The sequence below is a fragment of the Danio rerio genome, chromosome 3, assembly GCF_052040795.2.
Source record: "Danio rerio strain M-AB ecotype USA chromosome 3, GRCz13ab, whole genome shotgun sequence".
NCBI classification, from domain to species: Eukaryota; Metazoa; Chordata; class Actinopteri; order Cypriniformes; family Danionidae; genus Danio; species Danio rerio.
The window spans coordinates 53,796,139-53,809,351 of NC_141023.1; positions in this window are offsets into that span (position 1 = coordinate 53,796,139).

Consider the following 13,213-nt stretch of genomic DNA (forward strand, 5'->3'; position numbering starts at 1 on the left):
AAATCTATGTCTCTGACTGAGTTTGCATTACTGTGATTTGACATCTCTGCTGGCTGAAATAAGCTCATTTTCAACGTCCAATTCAGAAAGTGATAAAAACAGATCCAGCCATAAAATGCATCATTCTTTTTTGTTTTAGACAACATTTCATGCACTGTTAAACATGTTAAAGCAAGTTGCAAGTGAAAATCTATGTCTCTGACTGAGTTTGCATTACTGTGATTTGACCTCTCTGCTGGCATGAGATAAGCTCATTTTCAAAGTCCAATTCAGAAAGTGATAAAAACAGATCCAGCCATAAAATGCATCATTCTTTTTTTGTTTTAGACAACATTTCATGCACTGTTAAACATGTTAAAGCAAGTTGCAAGTGAAAATCTATGTCTCTGACTGAGTTTGCATTACTGTGATTTGACCTCTCTGCTGGCTGAGATAAGCTCATTTTCAACGTCCAATTCAGAATGTAATAAAACCAGATCCAGCCATAACATGCATCATTCTTTTTTGTTTTAGACAACATTTCAAGCACTGTTAAACATGTTAAAGCAAGTTGCAAGTGAAAATCTATGTCTCTGACTGAGTTTGCATTACTGTGATTTGACCTCTCTGCTGGCTGAGATAAGCTCATTTTCAACGTCCAATTCAGAATGTAATAAAACCAGATCCAGCCATAAAATGCATCATTCTTTTTTGTTTTAGACAACATTTCATGCACTGTTAAACATGTTAAAGCAAGTTGCAAGTGAAAATCTATGTCTCTGACTGAGTTTGCATTACTGTGATTTGACCTCTCTGCTGGCTGAGATAAGCTCATTTTCAACGTCCAATTCAGAAAGTGATAAAAACAGATCCAGCCATAAAATGGATCATTTTTTTTTGTTTTAGACAACATTTCATGCACTGTTAAACATGTTAAAGCAAGTTGCAAGTGAAAATCTATGTCTCTGACTGAGTTTGCATTACTGTGATTTGACCTCTCTGCTAGCTGAGATAAGCTCATTTTCAACGTCCAATTCAGAATGTAATAAAACCAGATCCAGCCATAAAATGCATCATTCTTTTTTGTTTTAGACAACATTTCATGCACTGTTAAACATGTTAAAGCAAGTTGCAAGTGAAAATCTATGTCTCTGACTGAGTTTGCATTACTGTGATTTGACCTCTCTGCTGGCTGAGATAAGCTCATTTTCAACGTCCAATTCAGAATGTAATAAAACCAGATCCAGCCATAACATGCATCATTCTTTTTTGTTTTAGACAACATTTCAAGCACTGTTAAACATGTTAAAGCAAGTTGCAAGTGAAAATCTATGTCTCTGACTGAGTTTGCATTAATGTGATTTGACCTCTCTGCTGGCTGAGATAAGCTCATTTTCAACGTCCAATTCAGAATGTAATAAAACCAGATCCAGCCATAAAATGCATCATTCTTTTTTGTTTTAGACAACATTTCATGCACTGTTAAACATGTTAAAGCAAGTTGCAAGTGAAAATCTATGTCTCTGACTGAGTTTGCATTACTGTGATTTGACCTCTCTGCTGGCTGAGATAAGCTCATTTTCAACGTCCAATTCAGAAAGTGATAAAAACAGATCCAGCCATAAAATGCATCATTCTTTTTTGTTTTAGACAACATTTCATGCACTGTTAAACATGTTAAAGCAAGTTGCAAGAGAAAATCTATGTCTCTGACTGAGTTTGCATTACTGTGATTTGACCTCTCTGCTGGCTGAGATAAGCTCATTTTCAACGTCCAATTCAGAATGTAATAAAACCAGATCCAGCCATAAAATGCATCATTCTTTTTTGTTTTAGACAACATTTCATGCACTGTTAAACATGTTAAAGCAAGTTGCAAGTGAAAATCTATGTCTCTGACTGAATTTGCATTACTGTGATTTGACCTCTCTGCTGGCTGAGATAAGCTCATTTTCAACGTCCAATTCAGAAAGTGATAAAAACAGATCCAGCCATAAAATGCATCATTCTTTTTTGTTTTAGACAACATTTCATGCACTGTTAAACATGTTAAAGCAAGTTGCAAGTGAAAATCTATGTCTCTGACTGAGTTTGCATTACTGTGATTTGACCTCTCTGCTGGCTGAGATAAGCTCATTTTCAACGTCCAATTCAGAATGTAATAAAACCAGATCCAGCTATAAAATGCATCATTCTTTTTTGTTTTAGACAACATTTCATGCACTGTTAAACATGTTAAAGCAAGTTGCAAGTGAAAATCTATGTCTCTGACTGAGTTTGCATTACTGTGATTTGACCTCTCTGCTGGCTGAGATAAGCTCATTTTCAACGTCCAATTCAGAATGTAATAAAACCAGATCCAGCTATAAAATGCATCATTCTTTTTTGTTTTAGACAACATTTCATGCACTGTTAAACATGTTAAAGCAAGTTGCAAGTGAAAATCTATGTCTCTGACTGAGTTTGCATTACTGTGATTTGACCTCTCTGCTGGCTGAGATAAGCTCATTTTCAACGTCCAATTCAGAATGTAATAAAACCAGATCCAGCTATAAAATGCATCATTCTTTTTTGTTTTAGACAACATTTCATGCACTGTTAAACATGTTAAAGCAAGTTGCAAGTGAAAATCTATGTCTCTGACTGAGTTTGCATTACTGTGATTTGACCTCTCTGCTAGCTGAGATAAGCTCATTTTCAACGTCCAATTCAGAAAGTGATAAAAACAGATCCAGCCATAAAATGCATCATTCTTTTTTGTTTTAGACAACATTTCATGCACTGTTAAACATGTTAAAGCAAGTTGCAAGTGAAAATCTATGTCTCTGACTGAGTTTGCATTACTGTGATTTGACCTCTCTGCTGGCTGAGATAAGCTCATTTTCAACGTCCAATTCAGAATGTAATAAAACCAGATCCAGCCATAAAATGCATCATTCTTTTTTGTTTTAGACAACATTTCATGCACTGTTAAACATGTTAAAGCAAGTTGCAAGTGAAAATCTATGTCTCTGACTGAGTTTGCATTACTGTGATTTGACCTCTCTGCTGGCTGAGATAAGCTCATTTTCAACGTCCAATTCAGAAAGTGATAAAAACAGATCCAGCCATAAAATGCATCATTCTTTTTTGTTTTAGACAACATTTCATGCACTGTTAAACATGTTAAAGCAAGTTGCAAGAGAAAATCTATGTCTCTGACTGAGTTTGCATTACTGTGATTTGACCTCTCTGCTGGCTGAGATAAGCTCATTTTCAACGTCCAATTCAGAATGTAATAAAACCAGATCCAGCCATAAAATGCATCATTCTTTTTTGTTTTAGACAACATTTCATGCACTGTTAAACATGTTAAAGCAAGATGCAAGTGAAAATCTATGTCTCTGACTGAGTTTTCATTACTGTGATTTGACCTCTCTGCTGGCTGATATAAGCTCATTTTCAACGTCCAATTCAGAAAGTGATAAAAACAGATCCAGCCATAAAATGCATCATTCTTTTTTGTTTTAGACAACATTTCATGCACTGTTAAACATGTTAAAGCAAGTTGCAAGTGAAAATCTATGTCTCTGACTGAGTTTGCATTACTGTGATTTGACCTCTCTGCTGGCTGAGATAAGCTCATTTTCAACGTCCAATTCAGAATGTAATAAAACCAGATCCAGCTATAAAATGCATCATTCTTTTTTGTTTTAGACAACATTTCATGCACTGTTAAACATGTTAAAGCAAGTTGCAAGTGAAAATCTATGTCTCTGACTGAGTTTGCTTTACTGTGATTTGACCTCTCTGCTGGCTGAGATAAGCTCATTTTCAACGTCCAATTCAGAATGTAATAAAACCAGATCCAGCTATAAAATGCATCATTCTTTTTTGTTTTAGACAACATTTCATGCACTGTTAAACATGTTAAAGCAAGTTGCAAGTGAAAATCTATGTCTCTGACTGAGTTTGCATTACTGTGATTTGACCTCTCTGCTGGCTGAGATAAGCTCATTTTCAACGTCCAATTCAGAAAGTGATAAAAACAGATCCAGCCATAAAATGCATCATTCTTTTTTGTTTTAGACAACATTTCATGCACTGTTAAACATGTTAAAGCAAGTTGCAAGTGAAAATCTATGTCTCTGACTGAGTTTGCATTACTGTAATTTGACCTCTCTGCTGGCTGAGATAAGCTCATTTTCAACGTCCAATTCAGAATGTAATAAAACCAGATCCAGCCATAAAATGCATCATTCTTTTTTGTTTTAGACAACATTTCATGCACTGTTAAACATGTTAAAGCAAGATGCAAGTGAAAATCTATGTCTCTGACTGAGTTTTCATTACTGTGATTTGACCTCTCTGCTGGCTGATATAAGCTCATTTTCAACGTCCAATTCAGAAAGTGATAAAAACAGATCCAGCCATAAAATGCATCATTCTTTTTTGTTTTAGACAACATTTCATGCACTGTTAAACATGTTAAAGCAAGTTGCAAGTGAAAATCTATGTCTCTGACTGAGTTTGCATTACTGTGATTTGACCTCTCTGCTGGCTGAGATAAGCTCATTTTCAACGTCCAATTCAGAATGTAATAAAACCAGATCCAGCTATAAAATGCATCATTCTTTTTTGTTTTAGACAACATTTCATGCACTGTTAAACATGTTAAAGCAAGATGCAAGTGAAAATCTATGTCTCTGACTGAGTTTTCATTACTGTGATTTGACCTCTCTGCTGGCTGAGATAAGCTCATTTTCAACGTCCAATTCAGAATGTAATAAAACCAGATCCAGCTATAAAATGCATAATTCTTTTTTGTTTTAGACAACATTTCATGCACTGTTAAACATGTTAAAGCAAGTTGCAAGTGAAAATCTATGTCTCTGACTGAGTTTGCATTACTGTGATTTGACCTCTCTGCTGGCTGAGATAAGCTCATTTTCAACGTCCAATTCAGAAAGTGATAAAAACAGATCCAGCCATAAAATGCATCATTCTTTTTTGTTTTAGACAACATTTCATGCACTGTTAAACATGTTAAAGCAAGTTGCAAGTGAAAATCTATGTCTCTGACTGAGTTTGCATTACTGTAATTTGACCTCTCTGCTGGCTGAGATAAGCTCATTTTCAACGTCCAATTCAGAATGTAATAAAACCAGATCCAGCCATAAAATGCATCATTCTTTTTTGTTTTAGACAACATTTCATGCACTGTTAAACATGTTAAAGCAAGATGCAAGTGAAAATCTATGTCTCTGACTGAGTTTTCATTACTGTGATTTGACCTCTCTGCTGGCTGATATAAGCTCATTTTCAACGTCCAATTCAGAAAGTGATAAAAACAGATCCAGCCATAAAATGCATCATTCTTTTTTGTTTTAGACAACATTTCATGCACTGTTAAACATGTTAAAGCAAGTTGCAAGTGAAAATCTATGTCTCTGACTGAGTTTGCATTACTGTGATTTGACCTCTCTGCTGGCTGAGATAAGCTCATTTTCAACGTCCAATTCAGAATGTAATAAAACCAGATCCAGCTATAAAATGCATCATTCTTTTTTGTTTTAGACAACATTTCATGCACTGTTAAACATGTTAAAGCAAGTTGCAAGTGAAAATCTATGTCTCTGACTGAGTTTGCTTTACTGTGATTTGACCTCTCTGCTGGCTGAGATAAGCTCATTTTCAACGTCCAATTCAGAATGTAATAAAACCAGATCCAGCTATAAAATGCATCATTCTTTTTTGTTTTAGACAACATTTCATGCACTGTTAAACATGTTAAAGCAAGTTGCAAGTGAAAATCTATGTCTCTGACTGAGTTTGCATTACTGTGATTTGACCTCTCTGCTGGCTGAGATAAGCTCATTTTCAACGTCCAATTCAGAAAGTGATAAAAACAGATCCAGCCATAAAATGCATCATTCTTTTTTGTTTTAGACAACATTTCATGCACTGTTAAACATGTTAAAGCAAGTTGCAAGTGAAAATCTATGTCTCTGACTGAGTTTGCATTACTGTAATTTGACCTCTCTGCTGGCTGAGATAAGCTCATTTTCAACGTCCAATTCAGAATGTAATAAAACCAGATCCAGCCATAAAATGCATCATTCTTTTTTGTTTTAGACAACATTTCATGCACTGTTAAACATGTTAAAGCAAGTTGCAAGTGAAAATCTATGTCTCTGACTGAGTTTGCATTACTGTGATTTGACCTCTCTGCTGGCTGAGATAAGCTCATTTTCAACGTCCAATTCAGAATGTAATAAAACCAGATCCAGCTATAAAATGCATCATTCTTTTTTGTTTTAGACAACATTTCATGCACTGTTAAACATGTTAAAGCAAGTTGCAAGTGAAAATCTATGTCTCTGACTGAGTTTGCTTTACTGTGATTTGACCTCTCTGCTGGCTGAGATAAGCTCATTTTCAACGTCCAATTCAGAATGTAATAAAACCAGATCCAGCTATAAAATGCATCATTCTTTTTTGTTTTAGACAACATTTCATGCACTGTTAAACATGTTAAAGCAAGTTGCAAGTGAAAATCTATGTCTCTGACTGAGTTTGCATTACTGTGATTTGACCTCTCTGCTGGCTGAGATAAGCTCATTTTCAACGTCCAATTCAGAAAGTGATAAAAACAGATCCAGCCATAAAATGCATCATTCTTTTTTGTTTTAGACAACATTTCATGCACTGTTAAACATGTTAAAGCAAGTTGCAAGTGAAAATCTATGTCTCTGACTGAGTTTGCATTACTGTAATTTGACCTCTCTGCTGGCTGAGATAAGCTCATTTTCAACGTCCAATTCAGAATGTAATAAAACCAGATCCAGCCATAAAATGCATCATTCTTTTTTGTTTTAGACAACATTTCATGCACTGTTAAACATGTTAAAGCAAGTTGCAAGTGAAAATCTATGTCTTTGACTGAGTTTGCATTACTGTGATTTGACCTCTCTGCTGGCTGAGATAAGCTCATTTTCAACGTCCAATTCAGAAAGTGATAAAAACAGATCCAGCCGTAAAATGGATCATTCTTTTTTGTTTTAGACAACATTTCATGCACTGTTAAACATGTTAAAGCAAGTTGCAAGTGAAAATCTATGTCTCTGACTGAGTTTGCATTACTGTGATTTGACCTCTCTGCTGGCTGAGATAAGCTCATTTTCAACGTCCAATTCAGAATGTGATAAAACCAGATCCAGCCATAAAATGCATCATTCTTTTTTGTTTTAGACAACATTTCATGCACTGTTAAACATGTTAAAGCAAGTTGCAAGTGAAAATCTATGTCTCTGACTGAGTTTGCATTACTGTGATTTGACCTCTCTGCTGGCTGAGATAAGCTCATTTTCAACGTCCAATTCAGAATGTAATAAAACCAGATGCAGCTATAAAATGCATCATTCTTTTTTGTTTTAGACAACATTTCATGCACTGTTAAACATGTTAAAGCAAGTTGCAAGTGAAAATCTATGTCTCTGACTGAGTTTGCATTACTGTGATTTGACCTCTCTGCTGGCTGAGATAAGCTCATTTTCAACGTCCAATTCAGAAAGTGATAAAAACAGATCCAGCCATAAAATGCATCATTCTTTTTTGTTTTAGACAACATTTCATGCACTGTTAAACATGTTAAAGCAAGTTGCAAGTGAAAATCTATGTCTCTGACTGAGTTTGCATTACTGTGATTTGACCTCTCTGCTGGCTGAGATAAGCTCATTTTCAACGTCCAATTCAGAATGTAATAAAACCAGATCCAGCTATAAAATGCATCATTCTTTTTTGTTTTAGACAACATTTCATGCACTGTTAAACATGTTAAAGCAAGTTGCAAGTGAAAATCTATGTCTCTGACTGAGTTTGCATTACTGTGATTTGACATCTCTGCTGGCTGAGATAAGCTCATCTTCAACGTCCAATTCAGAAAGTGATAAAAACAGATCCAGCCATAAAATGCATCATTCTTTTTTGTTTTAGACAACATTTCATGCACTGTTAAACATGTTAAAGCAAGTTGCAAGTGAAAATCTATGTCTCTGACTGAGTTTGCATTACTGTGATTTGACCTCTCTGCTGGCTGAGATAAGCTCATTTTCAAAGTCCAATTCAGAAAGTGATAAAACCAGATCCAGCCATAAAATGCATCATTCTTTTTTGTTTTAGACAACATTTCATGCACTGTTAAACATGTTAAAGCAAGTTGCAAGTGAAAATCTATGTCTCTGACTGAGTTTGCATTACTGTGATTTGACCTCTCTGCTGGCTGAGATAAGCTCATTTTCAACGTCCAATTCAGAATGTAATAAAACCAGATCCAGCTATAAAATGCATCATTCTTTTTTGTTTTAGACAACATTTCATGCACTGTTAAACATGTTAAAGCAAGTTGCAAGAGAAAATCTATGTCCCTGACAGAGTTTGCATTACTGTGATTTGACCTCTCTGCTGGCTGAGATAAGCTCATTTTCAACGTCCAATTCAGAAAGTGATAAAAACAGATCCAGCCATAAAATGGATCATTCTTTTTTGTTTTAGACAACATTTCATGCACTGTTAAACATGTTAAAGCAAGTTGCAAGTGAAAATCTATGTCTCTGACTGAGTTTGCATTACTGTGATTTGACCTCTCTGCTGGCTGAGATAAGCTCATTTTCAACGTCCAATTCAGAATGTAATAAAACCAGATCCAGCCATAACATGCATCATTCTTTTTTGTTTTAGACAACATTTCAAGCACTGTTAAACATGTTAAAGCAAGTTGCAAGTGAAAATCTATGTCTCTGACTGAGTTTGCATTACTGTGATTTGACCTCTCTGCTGGCTGAGATAAGCTCATTTTCAACGTCCAATTCAGAATGTAATAAAACCAGATCCAGCCATAAAATGCATCATTCTTTTTTGTTTTAGACAACATTTCATGCACTGTTAAACATGTTAAAGCAAGTTGCAAGTGAAAATCTATGTCTCTGACTGAGTTTGCATTACTGTGATTTGACCTCTCTGCTGGCTGAGATAAGCTCATTTTCAACATCCAATTCAGAAAGTGATAAAAACAGATCCAGCCATAAAATGCATCATTCTTTTTTGTTTTAGACAACATTTCATGCACTGTTAAACATGTTAAAGCAAGTTGCAAGAGAAAATCTATGTCCCTGACTGAGTTTGCATTACTGTGATTTGACCTCTCTGCTGGCTGAGATAAGCTCATTTTCAACGTCCAATTCAGAAAGTGATAAAAACAGATCCAGCCATAAAATGGATCATTCTTTTTTGTTTTAGACAACATTTCATGCACTGTTAAACATGTTAAAGCAAGTTGCAAGTGAAAATCTATGTCTCTGACTGAGTTTGCATTACTGTGATTTGACCTCTCTGCTGGCTGAGATAAGCTCATTTTCAACGTCCAATTCAGAATGTGATAAAACCAGATCCAGCCATAAAATGCATCATTCTTTTTTGTTTTAGACAACATTTCATGCACTGTTAAACATGTTAAAGCAAGTTGCAAGTGAAAATCTATGTCTCTGACTGAGTTTGCATTACTGTGATTTGACCTCTCTGCTGGCTGAGATAAGCTCATTTTCAACGTCCAATTCAGAAAGTGATAAAAACAGATCCAGCCATAAAATGCATCATTCTTTTTTGTTTTAGACAACATTTCATGCACTGTTAAACATGTTAAAGCAAGTTGCAAGTGAAAATCTATGTCTCTGACTGAGTTTGCATTACTGTGATTTGACCTCTCTGCTGGCTGAGATAAGCTCATTTTCAACGTCCAATTCAGAATGTAATAAAACCAGATGCATCTATAAAATGCATCATTCTTTTTTGTTTTAGACAACATTTCATGCACTGTTAAACATGTTAAAGCAAGTTGCAAGTGAAAATCTATGTCTCTGACTGAGTTTGCATTACTGTGATTTGACCTCTCTGCTGGCTGAGATAAGCTCATTTTCAACGTCCAATTCAGAATGTAATAAAACCAGATCCAGCTATAAAATGCATCATTCTTTTTTTGTTTTAGACAACATTTCATGCACTGTTAAACATGTTAAAGCAAGTTGCAAGTGAAAATCTATGTCTCTGACTGAGTTTGCATTACTGTGATTTGACCTCTCTGCTGGCTGAGATAAGCTCATTTTCAACGTCCAATTCAGAATGTAATAAAACCAGATCCAGCTATAAAATGCATCATTCTTTTTTGTTTTAGACAACATTTCATGCACTGTTAAACATGTTAAAGCAAGTTGCAAGTGAAAATCTATGTCTCTGACTGAGTTTGCATTACTGTGATTTGACCTCTCTGCTGGCTGAGATAAGCTCATTTTCAACGTCCAATTCAGAATGTAATAAAACCAGATCCAGCTATAAAATGCATCATTCTTTTTTGTTTTAGACAACATTTCATGCACTGTTAAACATGTTAAAGCAAGTTGCAAGAGAAAATCTATGTCCCTGACTGAGTTTGCATTACTGTGATTTGACCTCTCTGCTGGCTGAGTTAAGCTCATTTTCAACGTCCAATTCAGAAAGTGATAAAAACAGATCCAGCCATAAAATGGATCATTCTTTTTTGTTTTAGACAACATTTCATGCACTGTTAAACATGTTAAAGCAAGTTGCAAGTGAAAATCTATGTCTCTGACTGAGTTTGCATTACTGTGATTTGACCTCTCTGCTGGCTGAGATAAGCTCATTTTCAACGTCCAATTCAGAAAGTGATAAAAACAGATCCAGCCATAAAATGCATCATTCTTTTTTGTTTTAGACAACATTTCATGCACTGTTAAACATGTTAAAGCAAGTTGCAAGTGAAAATCTATGTCTCTGACTGAGTTTGCATTACTGTGATTTGACCTCTCTGCTGGCTGAGATAAGCTCATTTTCAACGTCCAATTCAGAATGTGATAAAACCAGATCCAGCCATAAAATGCATCATTCTTTTTTGTTTTAGACAACATTTCATGCACTGTTAAACATGTTAAAGCAAGTTGCAAGTGAAAATCTATGTCTCTGACTGAGTTTGCATTACTGTGATTTGACCTCTCTGCTGGCTGAGATAAGCTCATTTTCAACGTCCAATTCAGAATGTAATAAAACCAGATCCAGCTATAAAATGCATCATTCTTTTTTGTTTTAGACAACATTTCATGCACTGTTAAACATGTTAAAGCAAGTTGCAAGTGAAAATCTATGTCTCTGACTGAGTTTGCATTACTGTGATTTGACATCTCTGCTGGCTGAGATAAGCTCATTTTCAACGTCCAATTCAGAATGTAATAAAACCAGATCCAGCCATAAAATGCATCATTCTTTTTTGTTTTAGACAACATTTCATGCACTGTTAAACATGTTAAAGCAAGTTGCAAGTGACAATCTATGTCTCTGACTGAGTTTGCATTACTGTGATTTGACCTCTCTGCTGGCTGAGATAAGCTCATTTTCAACGTCCAATTCAGAAAGTGATAAAAACAGATCCAGCCATAAAATGGATCATTCTTTTTTGTTTTAGACAACATTTCATGCACTGTTAAACATGTTAAAGCAAGTTGCAAGTGAAAATCTATGTCTCTGACTGAGTTTGCATTACTGTGATTTGACCTCTCTGCTGGCTGAGATAAGCTCATTTTCAACGTCCAATTCAGAATGTGATAAAACCAGATCCAGCCATAAAATGCATCATTCTTTTTTGTTTTAGACAACATTTCATGCACTGTTAAACATGTTAAAGCAAGTTGCAAGTGAAAATCTATGTCTCTGACTGAGTTTGCATTACTGTGATTTGACCTCTCTGCTGGCTGAGATAAGCTCATTTTCAACGTCCAATTCAGAATGTGATAAAACCAGATCCAGCCATAAAATGCATCATTCTTTTTTGTTTTAGACAACATTTCATGCACTGTTAAACATGTTAAAGCAAGTTGCAAGTGAAAATCTATGTCTCTGACTGAGTTTGCATTACTGTGATTTGACATCTCTGCTGGCTGAGATAAGCTCATTTTCAACGTCCAATTCAGAAAGTGATAAAAACAGATCCAGCCATAAAATGCATCATTCTTTTTTGTTTTAGACAACATTTCATGCACTGTTAAACATGTTAAAGCAAGTTGCAAGTGAAAATCTATGTCTCTGACTGAGTTTGCATTACTGTGATTTGACCTCTCTGCTGGCTGAGATAAGCTCATTTTCAAAGTCCAATTCAGAAAGTGATAAAAACAGATCCAGCCATAAAATGCATCATTCTTTTTTGTTTTAGACAACATTTCATGCACTGTTAAACATGTTAAAGCAAGTTGCAAGTGAAAATCTATGTCTCTGACTGAGTTTGCATTACTGTGATTTGACCTCTCTGCTGGCTGAGATAAGCTCATTTTCAACGTCCAATTCAGAATGTAATAAAACCAGATCCAGCTATAAAATGCATCATTCTTTTTTGTTTTAGACAACATTTCATGCACTGTTAAACATGTTAAAGCAAGTTGCAAGTGAAAATCTATGTCTCTGACTGAGTTTGCATTACTTTGATTTGACATCTCTGCTGGCTGAGATAAGCTCATTTTCAACGTCCAATTCAGAATGTAATAAAACCAGATCCAGCCATAAAATGCATCATTCTTTTTTGTTTTAGACAACATTTCATGCACTGTTAAACATGTTAAAGCAAGTTGCAAGTGAAAATCTATGTCTCTGACTGAGTTTGCATTACTGTGATTTGACCTCTCTGCTGGCTGAGATAAGCTCATTTTCAACGTCCAATTCAGAAAGTGATAAAAACAGATCCAGCCATAAAATGCATCATTCTTTTTTGTGTTAGACAACATTTCATGCACTGTTAAACATGTTAAAGCAAGTTGCAAGTGAAAATCTATGTCTCTGACAGAGTTTGCATTACTGTGATTTGACCTCTCTGCTGGCTGACATAAGCTCATTTTCAACGTCCAATTCAGAATGTAATAAAACCAGATCCAGCCATAAAATGCATCATTCTTTTTTGTTTTAGACAACATTTCATGCACTGTTAAACATGTTAAAGCAAGTTGCAAGTGAAAATCTATGTCTCTGACTGAGTTTGCATTACTGTGATTTGACCTCTCTGCTGGCTGAGATAAGCTCATTTTCAACGTCCAATTCAGAAAGTGATAAAAACAGATCCAGCCATAAAATGCATAATTCTTTTTTGTTTTAGACAACATTTCATGCACTGTTAAACATGTTAAAGCAAGTTGCAAGTGACAAT